At 39.3% G+C, this 21,671-nt stretch overlaps 1 protein-coding gene across 1 annotated transcript in view; it reads left to right on the top strand.

Moving 5' to 3' along the window:
- LOC310874920 (leucine-rich glioma-inactivated protein 1-like) overlaps nt 1-20,919 on the top strand; it is a 429,872-nt gene extending 408,953 nt beyond the window's left edge. Inside the window, exon 11 of the transcript XR_014570595.1 lies at nt 20,894-20,919. The gene's annotated coding sequence lies outside the window, so the exon portion shown is untranslated. The remainder of the gene's footprint in view (nt 1-20,893) is intronic.
- The last annotated feature ends 752 nt before the right edge of the window (nt 20,920-21,671 follow it).

The following is a 21,671-nucleotide window of genomic DNA, read 5'->3' as shown; positions in this document are numbered from 1 at the left end:
CATTTAGATTTCTGGACTTTCACTTGTGACTGAGCATTTCTACATGTTTTACTATTAAGTAAAAAAATCACACCTGTGTGAAGTGATGGGTGCTCTTATAACCATACATCATCTCATTCCGGCCAATCACAATTTTTTGTCCTCACCTTCGTCTTCAATGTTTGTGTTTACACAAACACTCAAAGCTGACCATTCATTGTCGATGGCATTCAATGTTTGTGTGTGCACAAACCCTCATGGAGAGGCTATAGCACCTCTCAAACATGAGTTATTTTTCCACCACTGTTTGTTACAGCTGATGCTAATGCTCTAGTGTGTTTATAGATATCTAGTTGTATTAATTATTCTAATGCGACTAGTGTGTCTAGATATCCACTTGTATTCATTATTCTAATGTGACTAGTGTGTCTAGAATAGATATCCACTTGTATTCATTATTCTAATGCGACTAGTGTGTCTAGATATCCACTTGTATTCATTATTCTAAAGTGACTAGTGTGTCTAGATATCCACTTGTATTCATTATTCTAATGCGACTAGTGTGTCTAGATATCCACTTGTATTCATTATTCTAATGCGACTAGTGTGTCTAGATATCCACTTGTATTCATTATTCTAATGCGACTAGTGTGTCTAGATATCCACTTGTATTAATTATTCTAATGCGACTGTGTGTCTAGATATCTACTTGTATTCATTATTCTAATGCGACTAAAACATTTTGAATTGTCTTTGATAGATGTCTTAGGGCGCTTTCACACCGGACATGTTTGGTTCGTTTAAAACGAACCATGGTCCGCTTACCCCTTTGGTTCGGTTGGTGTGAACGTGCATACGAACTCTGGTGCGGATCAAAGAAACGAACCATGGTCCGCTAAAAAAGGCCGAACTCGGTTCGCTTCCAAACGAACCACGGTGCGCTTCGTTACTGGTGTGAATGCATTCGGACTTTATAGAGGACCAAATACAGGACGATAGGCAAAATAGCCGTCGGGCGTCGGCAGTTGTGAGGCTGCATTAATAATTATAGTTATAAAAGCATGTATTTTTTTTACGGGGATCATATGACAGCTGACAGTCTGATTTTAATAGTAGGCTAGACGCATACAGTATATGTCGAGGCGCAGCGCAGCATACGAGGTTCACATGCGCAAAATGTACAAGTTATCGACATGGAATGGTGTACGCCACTGTATGGCACACGATGTAAGCTTGTAGATCTGTTTATTTTAAGCATGCGCTGGCCGCCGCCACGCAAAGTTATGACAAAGCATGCGAATCTGCGATGCATGAATCTTCATGCGAGTTTCTCTTTCAACTCGTGTCCCCTCCTTTTTGTGTGTGTGTGTGTGTGTGTGTGGGCGCGTGGGCGCGCACGCACATGAGGGGACTGGGGAGAGACCCATATATTTATATGGGAGAGACGCAGAGACAGAGAAATATTTAAAATCATCCATGTCGCGCAGGCCGCAAGTATCGAGAAAAAGCCAATGTTAAATAAGCTATACACAGGTGGTCCCAAATGATTAATTGATTACATCACTATAGCAAAAGACGTAAAACTAGGTCAACTCAATTAGCTGCAGCGGAGCTGTTCTGACTTGAAGCTCAATAACCAACTGACCAAACCATAAGATGACATGGAAATGCCCGCCGCGGCGCCGATTTGATGCGCAGAAATAACATGGGTGAAGGTGCACACATGGAAGAAAAGTCCTTTTTATCGGGGATACCTTTGTAGTAGGCTATACGTCTCCGTGAATTTATGCATCAGCATTCAGCAGCAAGCACATTATTGTTCAAACACCTGCTCCTCTGTTCATCTGTTGCTCTTATTTGGCTAATAAAATAATTAATAAGAATGAATGCAATAGCAAGTTGTTGCTGCCTGTCATGTTGCTGTTCTCTTCTCTCTCTGTGTGACTGAAGGTTGCCCCAAAAATTGTAGACAGTGATTTCCCCTCATGTTCTTTTCCCCCTCACTATTTGGTTCGCTTAACATGTCCACGTGTCATTTGTTTACATATTTGGTACGCTTTACAAAGTCCAGTGTGAACGCCAAACGGACCAAAATCAAAATGCAAATATTTGGTCCTTGGTCCTTGATCCGGACCTTCTAAGCGAACTTTGGGTGTGAAAGCGCCCTTAGATGCTTAATGCTCCAGTGCTGACCCCGGAGAACCCAGTGGACACAAACCAGACGACCATGAGGGAAGAGGAGGACGGATTTTATTTATAACTGAATTTATGTAAATGTTATCATTAAAATGTTCTGTCAAGACAGCTTAATACATTGATCTAAATGTTATCATTAAAATATTCTGTCAAGACGGCTTAATACATTTAAATAAGCTTCAAGTTCACAGAAGATCTCTTTTTCTTTATTTTTTCTAGTTTTTAGGTATAGTGTAGTCAATTAACAATGCCAACTAACACTCCTATAGTTAACACAAAACCCTGGACATTAAAAATGTAATTGTTTAAAATGTTCTGCCAAGACAGCTTCATAAATTGAAATAAGCTTCAGTTTCACGGGAGATAGTGTAGGTATAGTGTGTCAATTAACAATGTTGAGTAACAACACTACTGATAACGAAAAACCCTGGATGTAAAAAATGTAGTCATTTAACAGTTGGGAGTTTTTCCAGTTGTTGGTTCTTCAGTTTGAGGATTCCTTCATGTTAAAATGTCTGAGAAACACTGGTATTATGACTGTCTTCCTCTGTCTAACCTCCCTTTTGTTCAGTTGTTAAATGTCATACGCAGTGCTTTATGCCACAGACGCCCCCTGTGCCAATGTATGCCACAGACACCCCCTGTGCCAACATATACCACAGACACACCCTGTGCCAACGTATGCCACAGACACACCCTGTGAGCAGACGTAGAATACGCACATCGACAGGCTGGGTGCTGGGCTAAAAGAAACTTAAAGGGTAAGACCACTTTTTTTGAGGTTTGGGTTGTGTAGTTACTTTGCCATGATGCAACTCCAAATGTGGACAAGAAATAAAAAATAACTGCTCCAGTGATTAGAAATTGATAATTCAAAATATGCTCCTCATTGACTTACATTGTAGCTAAAACAGCTCTCAAAGTCACTCTTTTAGTACGTAAACAAACACAAACAATGTTGATTCAGACAATATAGAGCATCACCAAAACTCATGTGGTTTTATTTTTTCATAAAAATGTTATCTTCCTGTTGATTTGTCCATTTTATTGGGAAGAAAACCCGGACTGGATCCGTGGATCCGGATCCAGATCTTCAAATAGTAAAATCAACAGGAATCTAACATTTTTATGAAAAAATAAAACCACATGAGTTTTGGTGATGCTCTATATTGTCTGAATCAACTTTGTTTGTGTTTGTTTACGTACCAAAATAGTGACTTTGAGAGCTGTTTTAGCTACAATGTAAGTCAATGAGGAGCATATTTTGAATTATCAATTTCTAATCACTGGAGCAGTATTTTTTTATTTCTTGTCCACATTTGGAGTTGCATCATGGCAAAGTAACTACACAACCCAAACCTCAAAAAAAGTGGTCTTACCCTTTAAGTGAATTGGATGGAGCCCGCACACCATAGGTACTAGCAAGACGTTCTTTATTTAAATACTGACAACGTTTCGATCTGTTAGATCTTCATCAGGTCATGTGAACATACACACAAGTTTGTACATTTATAATAAGGGAGTGCCCCCATTACCCAATCAAAAACACCACATTTTGGTGCCCCTCCCATCACTACAGGTGTGACTCGTCAACCCTGAGTGAGTGGGTGGGGACCCAGACATATTGATGTGAATATAGTCTGTTCAGAAGATTTAGTGCACTAGTTAAAAACATTTTAAAACCAATAAAAAAAAAAAAAACATACATGTATGTCTATATTCAAATTATCGGTGCATCAAATAAAGGTCCCACATGTCCTGTACTAGGTCTGTGGGCTTAAATTTCCATTTCCAATGTTATTTCTATTTGTTGCATTGTTCTCCTTTTGTAGGGCAAAAAACTGAAAAACAGGAAAATACTGATGCAGATACATAAAGAACAATCAAGAACACTACCAAATGATCTACATAAAGACACCAAAACTATATATATATATATATATAAAGTACACACCAAAAAGAAATGCATGAAAACAACAACATATGCACCAGGTTGGATTTATTAATTTAAATTTTAAAGTGGAGAAGCAGAGCTTCACTCCAAACAAAGGGGTTTCTACAGGAAATGTCTCATTTCGTCTTCTTGGTTTAGGCCCCTCGGCATCATGGTTTGAAGAGTATGAATGTGGTAACTTTCTCTTCTTAATAAGAGGTTATTTATGTTACCTCCCCTTCTTGGGGTTTTTACATGCTCTATACCAATGTATCTCAGGGAGGAGACACTATGGTTTGCTTCAGCAAAGTGTAAGGCCACTGGACTACGTTGATCCCTGGTGCGTATGTTGCTCCGGTGTTCAGCAATCCTGGTCTTGAGAGCTCTGGTGGTCTTTCCTACATAGGCGAGACCACAGGGACATGATATTAGATACACAACATTGTTTTGGTTACAGGTAATGATCCCTCTAATTTTTATTTTCTTCCCTGTGTGAGGATGGTTATATGTGGTGCACTTCGTAGTGAAATTGCACTGTGTGCAGGCTCCACATCTATAGTTCCCATCTGGGACATCTAGAAAAGTACATTTTCTTAGGGGAGGTAGATCTGATTTAACCAATAAATTTCTCAAATTTGGGGGACGTTTGTATACCACCCTTGGGGGATCTTTGAATACATTACCTACTTGTGGGTCTGTACTAATTATATGCCAATGTTTTTTAATGATGCCCTCGAGTTCCTTGCCAACAGGAGAGTACTGCAGGAAATGTACTGGTGTCAGTAGGTTTAGCCTGTCTTTTTGTGAGACACTCTTCCTGCGTGATAAACATATGCTTATCTCTAGCTGATTTTATCCACTGTTCTGGGTAACCCTTTTGTCTAAATCTCAAGTCTAGTTCGTTTGCTTGTTTTTTGAAAACGGCCTCATCGCTGCAGATTCTCCGGATCCGACTATATTGGCTGATTGGTAGACTTTTCTTTAGATGAGTAGGGTGGAAGGAATCGGCCTGTAGATAGGAACACTTGTCTGTTTTCTTTCTATAGAGGTCAGTGGCAAACCCATTACCATCTCTCTTTATGAGTATGTCCAGAAAATTGATTTCCTGCAGGTCATGGCAGATAGTAAATTTTAGATGTTCATGACAACTGTTAACATACATCATCCACAATCAACAATACATCATCCACATAACGTTTCCATAGTTCAATGTGTTTAAGAAAAGGATTTGCTGGGTTGGACACAAACATTTCTTCAAACAGTGCAACGTAGAGGGAACTGAATTGGGGGCTCATTTTGCTTCCCATTGAGGTCCCCTTACGTTGAACATAGTGCGTATCTTGGAACATGAAGACATTTTTCTTCAAAACTATTTCAGCCAGTTCCCTAATACACTCTGTACTATAGGTAGAACATCAGGGTCTCTTTGACTAAGGAAGTGTGTGAGGGCTTCTAAACCCCCCTGGTGGTCAACATTGGTAAATAGACTTTCTATGTCCATTGTTACAAGGATATAGTTGTTTTGATCTAGGTCTTGGATGGATTTCAAGATGTTAATCATATCCATAGAGTCACGTACATGTGACGGTAAGGCAGTGGCATACGGTTTTAGAAAATAATCAACAAAACTCGAAATCTTTTCAGTAAGAGAATCTATGGCTGAGACTATAGGTCTCCCCGGTGGGTTATCCAATCTTTTATGGATTTTGGGCAGAGTATAAAAAACAGGCATAACAGGATGTTCTACTTTCATGTACTCATACTCTTTTTTAGTGGTCTCCCCACTTTCATATAAGGTTTTTAATATTTCGTCAATTTCTGTTTTGAAGACAGGGGTGGGGTCTCTATTCAATTTCTCATAAAAGGTAGTATTTGCCAGTTGCGTATGTATTTCCTTTTCATAATCAGTGCGGTTTAGGATACATATCGCACCCCCTTTGTCTGCTGGTTTAATCACTACTGTGGTATCACATTTAAGTTCTGATAAAGTTACATACACACCCTGTGCCAACATATACCACAGACACACCCGTGCCAACATATGCCACAGACACACCCTGTGCCAACGCATGCCACAGACATTATGCCACTACAACTCCATAACTACACATCAGCCATGTGGGCAGAGGCAGACGTACATACAGTACGTTAGCAATGCTTTCATATCAAAATAATGTGCCCTGTAATGTGTCAACAACACTATCTCACCTGGGACTACACTATATTCACCCACTGTAGCACATGAAATACAGTATGGATTCTAGAAAATGATTAATAATAATAATAATAATAATAATAATGACCATCACATGTGGCCTTGATGTTTGTTTGATATTCTAGCTAATAGTGTATTTCCTCTTTGAGGGCACAGTTCCAATATCATCTGTTTCTGCAGCAAACACACTTTATTTCTGTCATTCACTCTTTTGTCCACTAGGTGGTAGTATTGTACCTGGCCCTATTGGGCCTCTCCAGTCAGAACCTTTAATCTAATCTAATCTAACCTTTTCCAACCACTGCTCACAGTTAAATGATGGAGAGTTGGTAACCAAATTGAACCTTAATTGATCCTTAACTCGTGAGAGTGTAGAATGAAACCAAATGGACCAGGGACGGATGAACCCCCTCAAGGGCCCCTGGGCAGGTATTTTTTGGGGGGGCCCCATAGTGTGTGCGCGCGCGAAAAGTTCGTGTTTTTATCATCTCCTTTTTACCTAAATTTAACAAAATCAACGGCCAATGAAGGGCCTCAAACCCAGTACCGTGCGGCCCAATTTCCCCAGAGGGCCCCTGAGAAGAAGAAGAAGAAGAAGAAGAAGAAGAAGAAGAAAAATGCTTTCTGGTAAATCAAGTTTACCCTGGGTAACTGGACTAAGCATCAGATACTTGTTTATCATGTGCATCATGTCAACATTTCTGATTGTGATTCTTGTTTGCATTGTGTGTTTTCTTGCTCGTCTATGTTTTGCCACTGATCTGTGCAGCACTTTGGTCAACCTTGGTTGTTTTAAAACGTGCTTTATATAAAGATTGATTTTATTTTATTTGATTTCCTTCTCCCTCCTTCCTTCCCTCCCTCTCTCTCTCAATTTGAATAAAACGGAAGAACCACATCCTACTACTCTGTTGTGTCTGCAACTGCATGTGTTCGTTGTTTTTGGCCAATAGGTAGTAGGCCTAATCACTTATCACGTGCAAATGTGATAAGTTAGCTCATGAATGAAAACAGCACTGTATGTCTTGAAGGTTACAGTAGCCTATGTGTCAGCATGTAGGTTAGGAGCAATCAGGATATATAATATTGAAATAGAAACAGTTGGCTAAAACTATAATATTATCCCGCAGGGGGAAATCACTCGCCCAGAGGAGCAGCAGTTAAGATTACAACTTGTGTAAAGCTCGTTCGCCGCTTGCCTCTGCGTCTAACAACAAGACAAGGGTTTGCAAAAATAACTGGAAGACAGTTCAACATGAATTAAAAGCTTGTTTATGCTGTTGCAATATGAAGCAAGCTAGCCCTCCAAGCAGAACCCAATGGAACTGAAGTTTCTGACTTTTTGACGACACAGACCATGGGGTCCTGTTCCAGCAGTACCATGCCACCTGGTACGCAGACATACATAAAACATAAACAACGTGTTTACGGCCTGTCTGCGCTCTTTGACGACTTTTTTTGTGTGAGGGCTTCTGAATCTGTGAAGTATAAGTACCTATACATGCCGCTGCGAATATCTCCTGTGGCGCGGAAGCCGTTAAGTATTTTGAATCTTTGTTTGACCGATTTGGTCGCTTTGATTCTTCTCTTCCTTCCTTGTTTATTGACACCTGATTGTACCGCCTATCTGGCTAGCTAGTGGCGCTATAGCTATGACAGAGCAGATCAGAGGCAGGGACGTAGCCGCACAAGCCAACCGCACACCGGGAGGCGGTACAATAAACGGTAAACAAACAAGAAGAATCAAAGCGACCAAATCGGTCAAACATAGATTAAAAATACTTAAAGGACAACTTTAGTTTTTTTCAACTAAGTTTCATGTTTTAGGTTGTTATTAGAGAAACTAAAAGGTGAGTGTTAATTTTCTTTCATTTGCTGCTTTCTTTCGTTTTTGGGATTTTAGCAGTTTTTGACAGGGGGGCGGGGGCATTCGAGCATGGGGCTAAATATGTGTTTTTTTACAAAATATTATGGCGATTTATTTTTTTATTATTTACTATAGTCCTAATAAAGCCCAAGAAATTACATCTGACCACAAAAGATCACAGGATCTATTGAATGTGTCAAACTGACATATTGAGCCTATACACACAGTATAAGCCTTCCCCCAGTAGGCTACCTTCACATTCAGTAGATCCTGTGATATTCTGTGGCCAGATGTAATTTCCTGGGGTTTATTAGGACTATAGTAAATAATACAAAAATAAATCACCATTAAATGTTGTAAAAAAATACATATTTTGCCTCATGCTCGAATGCCCCCGCCCCCCTGTCAAAAAGAGCTAAAATCCCTAAAACGAAAGAAAGCAGCAAATGAAAAAAAAATAACACTCACCTTTTAGTTTCTCTAATAACAACCTAAAACATGAACCTTGGTTGAAAAAAACTAAAGTTGTCCTTTAACGGCTTCCGCGCCACAGGAGATATTCGCAGCGGGATGTATAGGTACTTATAGTTCACAAATTCAGAATAACTCAAACTAAAAAAGGCCGTCAAACGCCGCAGATACGATCTTAGCGAGCATATTTATGTCCGCGTTCCAAAATTCCCATACGGAAATATAGTTATGAACAGGGACCCTACATAAAACTCATCAAAATTTCAGAAAAGCTTTATGGAGGGTTCCGAGAGGGGCTAGAAGCAAGCCTACCTTGGTTTCTCTGAGTCTGAACTACTGTACACACACACACTGACAGGGCTGTCGCTAACTCAGAGCTCCACAGTTTCTGACGAAGAAAAAGAAACATAAATAAACCGGAGCTTGTTGACATATCAACCTAGGGACAGGTAACCCTATATTAGTAAAACCAAGAGCTTACCTCGATGCTACGAGCACAAACAAACACCACTCAACAGCCTGACTGGAACAGGAAACAACCTGGGTAAAACAAACGCCTATTCCCTATGCCTGGCCGGCTACCTTATATGCTGAGCTGAGGGGGGGGGGGGGTGCTATGACACCTATTGGTTCAGTCCCACTGATTACATTCGCCCCCCCAACATTGAATCGGCGTCCCGACGATATGGCCCCTGAGAAGCAGGCCCCCATTCCCCCCCATTGTGCTGGTGACATACTGTTTGACGGTATGGCAGCCGGTGAGGGTTGGGGTGGCAACCAGCATTCCTTCGACTGCTACGGCGCAGACCAGGGGAAGGTGGCGATAGATGTTCTTCTGAGCCTTCAATGGATCCCGGGCTACTTCCCTGGTCTTGTCTCGGATGCAGTGGGCTCCCTTGATCCTCCGGTTCTGGTGTTCGTATGCCTGGATCTCTTCTCACCTCATCCTCCAGGACCATAACGATCGATTCCTCCGAGTCACTTAGGGCATGACCTGGAGTTGTACGGTCCAGAGTGACAGGTACTGGATTTACCGGTTGGACATCAGGTCCCTCCCTCTCTGGTGCACTCCGCAGCTCTGTTCGGTGTAGTCGCAAGGCAGGGCCATCCTGGTGGACAGGGGCGACGGTATATACCATCCCCTGGTCATGGGATATGTTCACCACTCGATAAAGGCAGGAATGCCAGCGGTCTTGGATCTTGTTCCTCCCTCTCACCTGGTGATTCCTCTTGTAAACGAACTGGCCCACTTCTAGACCAGGACTAGTCACCTGCTGGTTATGTCGTCTGTTCCGTTGCTCTGCTTTGGCATGGAGTTGTTGCCGTACGTGGTCGTACACTGTCCTTAGGGACTCTTGGTGTTTTCGTACCCATTCCTCTGGTGCCTCCTCACCTGGGTCTTCGTCAACCCCAAGGACAAAATCGACAGGGAGCTGGGGTTCGCGGCCAAACATGATATAGTGGGGAGCTAAACCAGTAGTGTGATGTGCATTAGTATTGTAAGAGTAGGTTAGTTGGGACAGGTGCTGAGGCCAGCGTCTTTTTTGCTCTGATGGTAGAGTACGGAGGAGGTCGTGGAGCGTCCTATTGAACCGCTCACACTGGCCATTTCCCTCAGGATGGTATGGGGCCGTCCTGTTTTTTTTTATGCCGTAGGTGGCACACAGCTGCTTTATTATTTTGCTTTCAAAGTTTCGCCCTTGGTCAGAATGAATGCGGCTGGGGGCCCCGAACAGGTGGAACCAGTGTTTCACCAATATATCTGCCACAGTGCTCGCCCGCTGGTCTCTTGTTGGTATTGCCTGTGTGAACTTGGAGAAAACATCTGTGATCACTAGAACATTTTCTCGTCCATCACTGGCTGGTTCTATTAGAGTAAAATCCATAGCTAGTAGCTCATTAGGTCGAGATGCCTGGAGGCTTCCTCTGTATGCCCTTATTCTAGGGCCTTCCTTTGCTAGGATGCATCTCCCGCAGTTACGGCACCACTTTTCAATGTCCTTTGACATACTGTACAAGGCTTGCCTGGCTCAGACACGCTTCCATTCTGAAAAAATGCTTTTACATTCGTGTGAATCTCAGGTATGCAGCAGCACAGCTTATCAATCACATCATCCTATAGTGTTAGCCAGGAAACCTTTGTGTGAGCTTCCTCCAGGAAGTGTTAGAGCAATGCATGTAGTTAATTTGCCTTTTTTGTTTGTATTCTTTCAGGATATCCTTGCAGTTCTTTCTGCTGTATCTGAGGGCAGGGCTATAGTTGAGAGCCTGGTCGGTGACTTTATCACAACAAAGGAGAGACGTGCCATGGTTCGGATTTTGGTGTCCCACCTGATAGAAAAATGTGGACAAACGTGAGTAAACATTTACAGTATTTTGTTTTAATTGTTTTCTGCCCAGACTTTAAAAGGTCATATGTTCAATCCCCGACAAAGTCATAGTAAATGTCTTGTTGACATTTAGAGTGTTTTTACAGTAACTGTTTTATTGTCTAATGATTGTATCTGTACGTGTTGGCCATTTTCAGTCTTTTTTGCTCTGATGGTAGAGTACGGAGGAGGTCGTGGAGCGTCCTATTGAACCGCTCACACTGGCCATTTCCCTCAGGATGGTATGGGGCCGTCCTGTTTTTTTTTATGCCGTAGGTGGCACACAGCTGCTTTATTATTTTGCTTTCAAAGTTTCGCCCTTGGTCAGAATGAATGCGGCTGGGGGCCCCGAACAGGTGGAACCAGTGTTTCACCAATATATCTGCCACAGTGCTCGCCCGCTGGTCTCTTGTTGGTATTGCCTGTGTGAACTTGGAGAAAACATCTGTGATCACTAGAACATTTTCTCGTCCATCACTGGCTGGTTCTATTAGAGTAAAATCCATAGCTAGTAGCTCATTAGGTCGAGATGCCTGGAGGCTTCCTCTGTATGCCCTTATTCTAGGGCCTTCCTTTGCTAGGATGCATCTCCCGCAGTTACGGCACCACTTTTCAATGTCCTTTGACATACTGTACAAGGCTTGCCTGGCTCAGACACGCTTCCATTCTGAAAAAATGCTTTTACATTCGTGTGAATCTCAGGTATGCAGCAGCACAGCTTATCAATCACATCATCCTATAGTGTTAGCCAGGAAACCTTTGTGTGAGCTTCCTCCAGGAAGTGTTAGAGCAATGCATGTAGTTAATTTGCCTTTTTTGTTTGTATTCTTTCAGGATATCCTTGCAGTTCTTTCTGCTGTATCTGAGGGCAGGGCTATAGTTGAGAGCCTGGTCGGTGACTTTATCACAACAAAGGAGAGACGTGCCATGGTTCGGATTTTGGTGTCCCACCTGATAGAAAAATGTGGACAAACGTGAGTAAACATTTACAGTATTTTGTTTTAATTGTTTTCTGCCCAGACTTTAAAAGGTCATATGTTCAATCCCCGACAAAGTCATAGTAAATGTCTTGTTGACATTTAGAGTGTTTTTACAGTAACTGTTTTATTGTCTAATGATTGTATCTGTACGTGTTGGCCATTTTCAGACCTTCCGCAGCGACCAAAACGTCCCTGGCTTCTGCTTTGATCAATGCATTCCCCTGCTTAAGGGATGGCAGTCGCAGTGGTTTTGTGAGTACCTTTTGTGAAGTAAAACTTAATACTCAAGTAGACATTTGAGGCTCATGGGCTTATATGGGGATTATTTTAATATCTTGTCAGGAAACATGGTATGCCCAGGGGCGATCCCACCATCCAGCAACTGGGTTTCTAGAGGAAAGGCTCCGTAACATCAGGAAGCGGTTGAGGAGCTCGGACAGGCCACCGAGGGAACGAGAGACTGGAGACCAGAGAGAGACCATGATCATACCAGGTAATGCACTGTCTGTCACAGACAGACGGGTCTGCAATAAAGTATCTCTATGGCAGTGGTTTTCAACCCTTTTCATCTCAATGCCCATTATTTATTCAGCATTTGAGCCACACCACCATTTCATTGGATTTTGTTGTCGTTGGATAAGATTTTGTCCAACAATTCCATGCTGTATGGTTGTTGGTACCATTAGGAGAGAGAACAGGCAAATGCTGATCAAAATAACAATTCTTCTACATTCTCTAAATGTGTAGACTTGTAAATTAAGTAATGGAGATGTTTAACAATAATTTAACTGACTGTAATCTGAGATCACAGGGTCGCATGGCCTGATGTAATATTTATATTTGACAACGGTGATCTTTTGTATTTTTCAGCGGCCACCATATCCGCAGAGCGAGCTGTGCAGTTTACAGAATGGCTGAAGAACAACTCGCAGCCCCTCACCCAGGTGGAGGCATATATGCCCGACACCAGCCACTACAGGGCAGGATGGATACGGGCAGACGACTCAAAGTCCATTCCTGAGGTCCTGGCCGAGTTCCCTCGTCTTGCTTCTCCAGGCATGGTAGGCCTATGTCAAACTTAAAATATATGTATAGTAGCCTAGGCGCATGTTTGCTACAGCAGAAACGGAACTACTGTTGAGTCTATGGGTCACGTCACCGCAAGTCAATTCAGTTTGGTAAATAGGAGGAGGTGCGTTTAGCCATTTTGTGAGAATTTGAAACTGCCACTCATTGTTTAACCCTATAGTACACACAGGGCATACTGTATAAAGCCCACTTCTTTTCAGAAGTAGTGGAGTTGGTGCATATAATTCTTATTTGCATTCCTACAGGCTGTCTTGGCCATGCATCCTAGACTTTCTTTTATTAACGTGCTTCTTTTCAAGTAGCAGTTTAGTAATAGTTGAGTGTATTGTCATATTGTCTACATGACCTTGTTTCTCAATTTGTCTCCATCTTTTAGATTGCACAAGATTTTTCCATACTACACGGAGAGGCTGCACCTAAACTATTCGAGACGTGGGTTCCTCTTTACGCTGACAAGATCATTCATCTGGCGAGACGCGATGGGAAGTTATCAGTGCCAGAGGAACAGATCACAAAAGGTAAAAGTTATAACAAACTTAGCAAATGATTATTTTTCATGCTTTTCTGGGTACTCAAAGACACTTCACATATGAACTTAACCCATTCTGTGTGGGAACCCCTTTTGGTGTTTTACTTTAGATATTGAAAATAGCAGATCTACAAGCTCATAGCGCGGCACTGAGTGCTGCGCTATGAGCTAGTAAGTCTGCTACTTTTGAAAAATCGTGAAAATGCGCAACAAATCTTTGAATATATATTCATACTTCATACTTATTCATACTTCATACTTTGCTTCTGAGGGGTTCCTGGAATAACGTATTTTCAGATGGGGGTCGGAGGCCAAATACAGATAATTCTGGGGGTCTTTGATATGAAAATGGTTGAGCACCACTGACATAGAAGTCGAAATGGGTTAACTAACATCAAACAAGAAAGTAAGCAAACTGCAAAAGGATATTGGAAGAGGATTGTGAGATATCTTGATGGGATTTGAGTTGACTTTTGCATGAGGGGAGTCAGAGTTATGGCTGGCGTTGGTGAAGGCCTTGTTCCCCAGGGTGCTGTACTTGCTTGGTGATAGGGGCGAGTATGTTGGTGTCTGTGGAGGTGGTGAGTGAGTGAGGGAGTGGTGGTGTAGATCAGGTCAGGTTGTTGTGGGCTTTGTAGGTGATGGTGATTTTGAAGTTGATGTGTTGCTGTTGCAGTTAATTTGACAGCATTTGAGTGATGTGTTCTCTGGATTGGGAGTGAGTGAGCAAATGGGCGGCTGAGTTCAGAACGGCTTTCGAGTGTATATTGACACCCATAATTGTTGTCCTACAGATGCCAGGGGAGAAGTAGCCCTGATGCTGCTGCCCGTCATGCTCCCGCCGCCTGTTTTTAAACGGGGCAGAAAATTGGTCCGGGCCAGTGTGGATGAATCAAAGCGAGCCTTCATTGATGTTAAGCCTGTAAGTAATTTTTCTTTGAACAGAAATTTAAATTCATAGTGAAATTAATCCTTTTACACTGTTTGAAAGCCTGATTCCTCTTTACAACGAGGTGCAACTTGTAAAGATGTATTTGTGCAATGAGTGACACAGCTTAACTTGTGGCAGTGTTTTCACAAAGCGCTATTCTTGTAAATCGGTGTAAACACACATGTACAGTATCTGTATCTCGCATCGCTATGGAGTATTTTGGAGTCTATAATACTCCATGGCGACGTGGGATGTATAAACCAAAAACCACACATATGACAATTGCTCTGCACCGGTAGAATTACATATATATATATATATATATATATATATATATATATATATATTATTTTTTTCTCATCATAGGTCGGAACAAACATGGTGGAGTATTTGGAGGCTGCCAGATCGTCCAGGTCGTACCCGTTTGTGCTACTCCTTGCAGATGGGATGATGTGCTCTCAATCCTTTGTTGTGATCTCAGGCAAGGCTATTGAGACTGAGACGGCTCTCGCAGCTGTGGACACGTGTTTCAAGAGTTTTTATGTCTTTGACACACACTATCCGAGTGAGTGTACGCCTACTTGGCAATTCTTCCAGAGTGTGGTTTATGAACTTGATGGCACTGTTTCCCCAGCAGTGAACTTCCTCAAAATGGCAGTACTTGCTTGTAGTACTAGGTAGGCTGGCCTGGATGCCCCCCACCCATCTCTTCCATTCTCTCAGAGCCATCTGTCAGCTTATATCCAAGGACAGTAGCCTGTGTTTGTTTCCTCCCCATTGTAACCAGGGACGTGTTGGGGCCCTAATTTAGCCTGGTAATTTTGGATTGGGAGTACAGACCATTTTATTTTTTGCCACTGGCTGCGCAGTGATGTGGATTTAGGTCTAATTTATGTGGTATAAAGATTGTTGTCAATCAAGGCACCTTATAGGCACTTTATGTTGCAGGCATTTCTTGGTTTGTGAGTACAGGCATCTCCGGGTTTGCGTTTTGTTGTCAATCAAGGCACCTTAGGCACTTTATGTTGCCTCATAACTTTGTATATAGTTGCCATGTCCATAATATGTTTACAAGAGTTAAATCTGTTTTCTGATTTTCAATGTTCATTTAAATGCTCTCAGGGCAGTTGCCTGTGTGTCATGTGCATAATAGAGTTTAATCTCTCAGGTTTCCAACATTTAAATCACTCAGGTTTCTGATCACTTTCCATGTTCATTAACAAAATGTGTGTACTGTATTTTAAACATTGGTTCATTGAAATGCTCTCAGGATACTGGTGCACAGGTTAAATACTTGTGGTTACTGATGTTTTAAACGCATGTGGTTCATTTAAATGTGTGTACTGGTGTTTTAAACATTGATTCATTTAGATACTCTGTGGTTACATGATGTTTTAAAAGCATGTGGTTCATTTAAATATCATGGTTACATTTTGTTTTAACGTGTTCATTTAGGGCAGATTCACACTCCGTCCGTTTGATTCAAATATTTCCGAATACGATTTCTTGGTCCCGCCAATAAGAGGACGAGACGCAAAGACAGTCCTTGGTCCCCGCTGGCCTTGATTCTTTCGCACCCGAGTACACTTAGAAGTTAGAACTGTATTCAATGCGTTCACATTGCAGTGATACATATGCAGTGATACATATCCGAGTCCACTTCAATCGGTCCGGAGACTACCTCCATGTGGTCCTGGGAACAGTACGCAGTATTCCCACTACCACATCTGCCAAGTGGTCCCGAGTGCACAACTGGGTGTACATCTGCCCGAACATGTGTGAATCTGCCCTTACATGTGTGTGTTTTTATGTCTGAGGCAGTCAAGTTCATGGCGGCTCCAAAAAAAAGACTGACTTTTGAATTTGAATAAATCATTGTTATTGTCATTGTTGTTGTGAGAATATATTTGATCAATTCCATGCTGTATTGATGTTGGTACGATTAGGAGAGATAACAGGCAAATGCTGAGTAATGAAGATGCCAACAAGATGTATCACACAAAGTTAAATTGATTTGTGCCAATTAAATGTCAATTATAAAAGAACAACCTGTTATAAGTAATATGATTATAATATAATCATATTACTTATATTGGATTGTTCCCTTTTATAATTTACATTTAATTGGCACAAATCAATTTAACTATTAATTAATAACTTAAATTAGTTATAGCCCATCGTTTTTTGAAATTTTGAATTTATTTTTTATCCTCGTTTTTCATCATTTTTGACCATGGGCTATAGCCCATATCGTATGGCATACTATAGCACGCCGTTTTTCATCATTTTTGAGGATTTGAAAAAAAATCAAAATTTCAAAAAGATGGGTTATAGCCCATCGTTTTTTGAATTTTTGAATTTATTTTTTGTCCCCGTTTTTCATCATTTTTGACCATGGGCTATAGCCCATAGCGTATGGCATACTATAGCACGCCGTTTTTCATCATTTTTGAGGATTTGAAAAAAAAATCAAAATTTCAAAAAGATGGGTTATAGCCCATCGTTTTTTGAATTTTTGAATTTATTTTTTGTCCCCGTTTTTCATCATTTTTGACCATGGGCTATAGCCCATAGCGTATGGCATACTATAGCACGCCGTTTTTCATCATTTTTGAGGATTTGAAAAAAAAAAAAAAAAATCAAAAAGATGGGTTATAGCCCATCGTTTTTTGAATTTTTGAATTTATTTTTTATCCTCGTTTTTCATCATTTTTGACCATGGGCTATAGCCCATATCGTATGGCATACTATAGCACGCCGTTTTTCATCATTTTTGAGGATTTGAAAATAAATCTAAATTAAAAAAAGATGGGTTATAGCCCATCGTTTTTTGAATTTTTGAATTTATTTTTTATCCTCGTTTTTCATCATTTTTGACCATGGGCTAAATAGCCCATATCGTATGGCATACTATAGCACGCCGTTTTTCATCATTTTTGAGGATTTGAAAAAAAAAATCAAAATTTCAAAAAGATGGGTTATAGCCCATCGTTTTTTTTATTTTTGAATTTCTTTTTTATCCTCATTTTTCATCATTTTTGACCATGGGCTATAGCCCATATCGTATGGCATACTATAGCACGCCGTTTTTCATCATTTTTGAGGATTTGAAAAAAAATCAAAATTTCAAAAAGATGGGTTATAGCCCATCGTTTTTTGAATTTTTGAATTTATTTTTTATCCTCGTTTTTCATCATTTTTGACCATGGGCTATAGCCCATATCGTATGGCATACTATAGCACGCCGTTTTTCATCATTTTTGAGGATTTGAAAAAAAATCAAAATTTCAAAAAGATGGGTTATAGCCCATCGTTTTTTGAATTTTTCAATTTATTTTTTGTCCCCGTTTTTCATCATTTTTGACCATGGGCTATAGCCCATAGCGTATGGCATACTATAGCACGCCGTTTTTCATCATTTTTGAGGATTTGAAAAAAAAATCAAAATTTCAAAAAGATGGGTTATAGCCCATCGTTTTTTGAATTTTTGAATTTATTTTTTGTCCCCGTTTTTCATCATTTTTGACCATGGGCTATAGCCCATAGCGTATGGCATACTATAGCACGCCGTTTTTCATCATTTTTGAGGATTTGAAAAAAAAAAAAAAAAATCAAAAAGATGGGTTATAGCCCATCGTTTTTTGAATTTTTGAATTTATTTTTTATCCTCGTTTTTCATCATTTTTGACCATGTGCTATAGCCCATATCGTATGGCATTTTTTTTAATTTATTTTTTATCCTCGTTTTTCATCATTTTTGACCATGGGCTATAGCCCATATCGTATGGCATACTATAGCACGCCGTTTTTCATCATTTTTGAGGATTTGAAAATAAATCTAAATTAAAAAAAGATGGGTTATAGCCCATCGTTTTTTGAATTTTTGAATTTATTTTTTATCCTCGTTTTTCATCATTTTTGACCATGGGCTAAATAGCCCATATCGTATGGCATACTATAGCACGCCGTTTTTCATCATTTTTGAGGATTTGAAAAAAAAAATCAAAATTTCAAAAAGATGGGTTATAGCCCATCGTTTTTTTTATTTTTGAATTTCTTTTTTATCCTCATTTTTCATCATTTTTGACCATGGGCTATAGCCCATATCGTATGGCATACTATAGCACGCCGTTTTTCATCATTTTTGAGGATTTGAAAAAAAATCAAAATTTCAAAAAGATGGGTTATAGCCCATCGTTTTTTGAATTTTTGAATTTATTTTTTGTCCCCGTTTTTCATCATTTTTGACCATGGGCTATAGCCCATAGCGTATGGCATACTATAGCACGCCGTTTTTCATCATTTTTGAGGATTTGAAAAAAAAATCAAAATTTCAAAAAGATGGGTTATAGCCCATCGTTTTTTGAATTTTTGAATTTATTTTTTGTCCCCGTTTTTCATCATTTTTGACCATGGGCTAAATAGCCCATATCGTATGGCATACTATAGCACGCCGTTTTTCATCATTTTTGAGGATTTGAAAAAAAAAATCAAAATTTCAAAAAGATGGGTTATAGCCCATCGTTTTTTTTATTTTTGAATTTCTTTTTTATCCTCATTTTTCATCATTTTTGACCATGGGCTATAGCCCATATCGTATGGCATACTATAGCACGCCGTTTTTCATCATTTTTGAGGATTTGAAAAAAAATCAAAATTTCAAAAAGATGGGTTATAGCCCATCGTTTTTTTAATTTTTGAATTTATTTTTTGTCCCCGTTTTTCATCATTTTTGACCATGGGCTATAGCCCATAGCGTATGGCATACTATAGCACGCCGTTTTTCATCATTTTTGAGGATTTGAAAAAAAAATCAAAATTTCAAAAAGATGGGTTATAGCCCATCGTTTTTTTGAATTTTTGAATTTATTTTTTGTCCCCGTTTTTCATCATTTTTGACCATGGGCTATAGCCCATAGCGTATGGCATACTATAGCACGCCGTTTTTCATCATTTTTGAGGATTTGAAAAAAAAAAAAAAAAATCAAAAAGATGGGTTATAGCCCATCGTTTTTTGAATTTTTGAATTTATTTTTTATCCTCGTTTTTCATCATTTTTGACCATGTGCTATAGCCCATATCGTATGGCATTTTTTTTAATTTATTTTTTATCCTCGTTTTTCATCATTTTTGACCATGGGCTATAGCCCATATCGTATGGCATACTATAGCACGCCGTTTTTCATCATTTTTGAGGATTTGAAAATAAATCTAAATTAAAAAAAGATGGGTTATAGCCCATCGTTTTTTGAATTTTTGAATTTATTTTTTATCCTCGTTTTTCATCATTTTTGACCATGGGCTAAATAGCCCATATCGTATGGCATACTATAGCACGCCGTTTTTCATCATTTTTGAGGATTTGAAAAAAAAAATCAAAATTTCAAAAAGATGGGTTATAGCCCATCGTTTTTTTTATTTTTGAATTTCTTTTTTATCCTCATTTTTCATCATTTTTGACCATGGGCTATAGCCCATATCGTATGGCATACTATAGCACGCCGTTTTTCATCATTTTTGAGGATTTGAAAAAAAATCAAAATTTCAAAAAGATGGGTTATAGCCCATCGTTTTTTGAATTTTTGAATTTATTTTTTGTCCCCGTTTTTCATCATTTTTGACCATGGGCTATAGCCCATAGCGTATGGCATACTATAGCACGCCGTTTTTCATCATTTTTGAGGATTTGAAAAAAAAATCAAAATTTCAAAAAGATGGGTTATAGCCCATCGTTTTTTTAATTTTTGAATTTATTTTTTGTCCCCGTTTTTCATCATTTTTGACCATGGGCTAAATAGCCCATATCGTATGGCATACTATAGCACGCCGTTTTTCATCATTTTTGAGGATTTGAAAAAAAAAATCAAAATTTCAAAAAGATGGGTTATAGCCCATCGTTTTTTTTATTTTTGAATTTCTTTTTTATCCTCATTTTTCATCATTTTTGACCATGGGCTATAGCCCATATCGTATGGCATACTATAGCACGCCGTTTTTCATCATTTTTGAGGATTTGAAAAAAAATCAAAATTTCAAAAAGATGGGTTATAGCCCATCGTTTTTTTAATTTTTTAATTTATTTTTTGTCCCCGTTTTTCATCATTTTTGACCATGGGCTATAGCCCATAGCGTATGGCATACTATAGCACGCCGTTTTTCATCATTTTTGAGGATTTGAAAAAAAAATCAAAATTTCAAAAAGATGGGTTATAGCCCATCGTTTTTTTGAATTTTTGAATTTATTTTTTGTCCCCGTTTTTCATCATTTTTGACCATGGGCTATAGCCCATAGCGTATGGCATACTATAGCACGCCGTTTTTCATCATTTTTGAGGATTTGAAAAAAAAAAAAAAAAAATCAAAAAGATGGGTTATAGCCCATCGTTTTTTGAATTTTTGAATTTATTTTTTATCCTCGTTTTTCATCATTTTTGACCATGTGCTATAGCCCATATCGTATGGCATTTTTTTTAATTTATTTTTTATCCTCGTTTTTCATCATTTTTGACCATGGGCTATAGCCCATATCGTATGGCATACTATAGCACGCCGTTTTTCATCATTTTTGAGGATTTGAAAATAAATCTAAATTAAAAAAAGATGGGTTATAGCCCATCGTTTTTTTTATTTTTGAATTTCTTTTTTATCCTCATTTTTCATCATTTTTGACCATGGGCTATAGCCCATATCGTATGGCATACTATAGCACGCCGTTTTTCATCATTTTTGAGGATTTGAAAAAAAATCAAAATTTCAAAAAGATGGGTTATAGCCCATCGTTTTTTGAATTTTTGAATTTATTTTTTATCCTCGTTTTTCATCATTTTTGACCATGGGCTATAGCCCATATCGTATGGCATACTATAGCACGCCGTTTTTCATCATTTTTGAGGATTTGAAAAAAAATCAAAATTTCAAAAAGATGGGTTATAGCCCATCGTTTTTTGAATTTTTGAATTTATTTTTTGTCCCCGTTTTTTGAATTTTTGACCATGGGCTATAGCCCATAGCGTATGGCATACTATAGCACGCCGTTTTTCATCATTTTTGAGGATTTGAAAAAAAAATCAAAATTTCAAAAAGATGGGTTATATAGCCCATCGTTTTTTGAA

The sequence above is a fragment of the Protomyctophum parallelum genome, assembly GCF_964188405.1.
Source record: "Protomyctophum parallelum genome assembly, chromosome: 17".
Taxonomy (NCBI): Eukaryota; Metazoa; Chordata; class Actinopteri; order Myctophiformes; family Myctophidae; genus Protomyctophum; species Protomyctophum parallelum.
The sequence above is the reverse complement of the archived record's forward strand: the minus strand, read 5'-3'. Positions and strand labels throughout refer to the sequence as shown.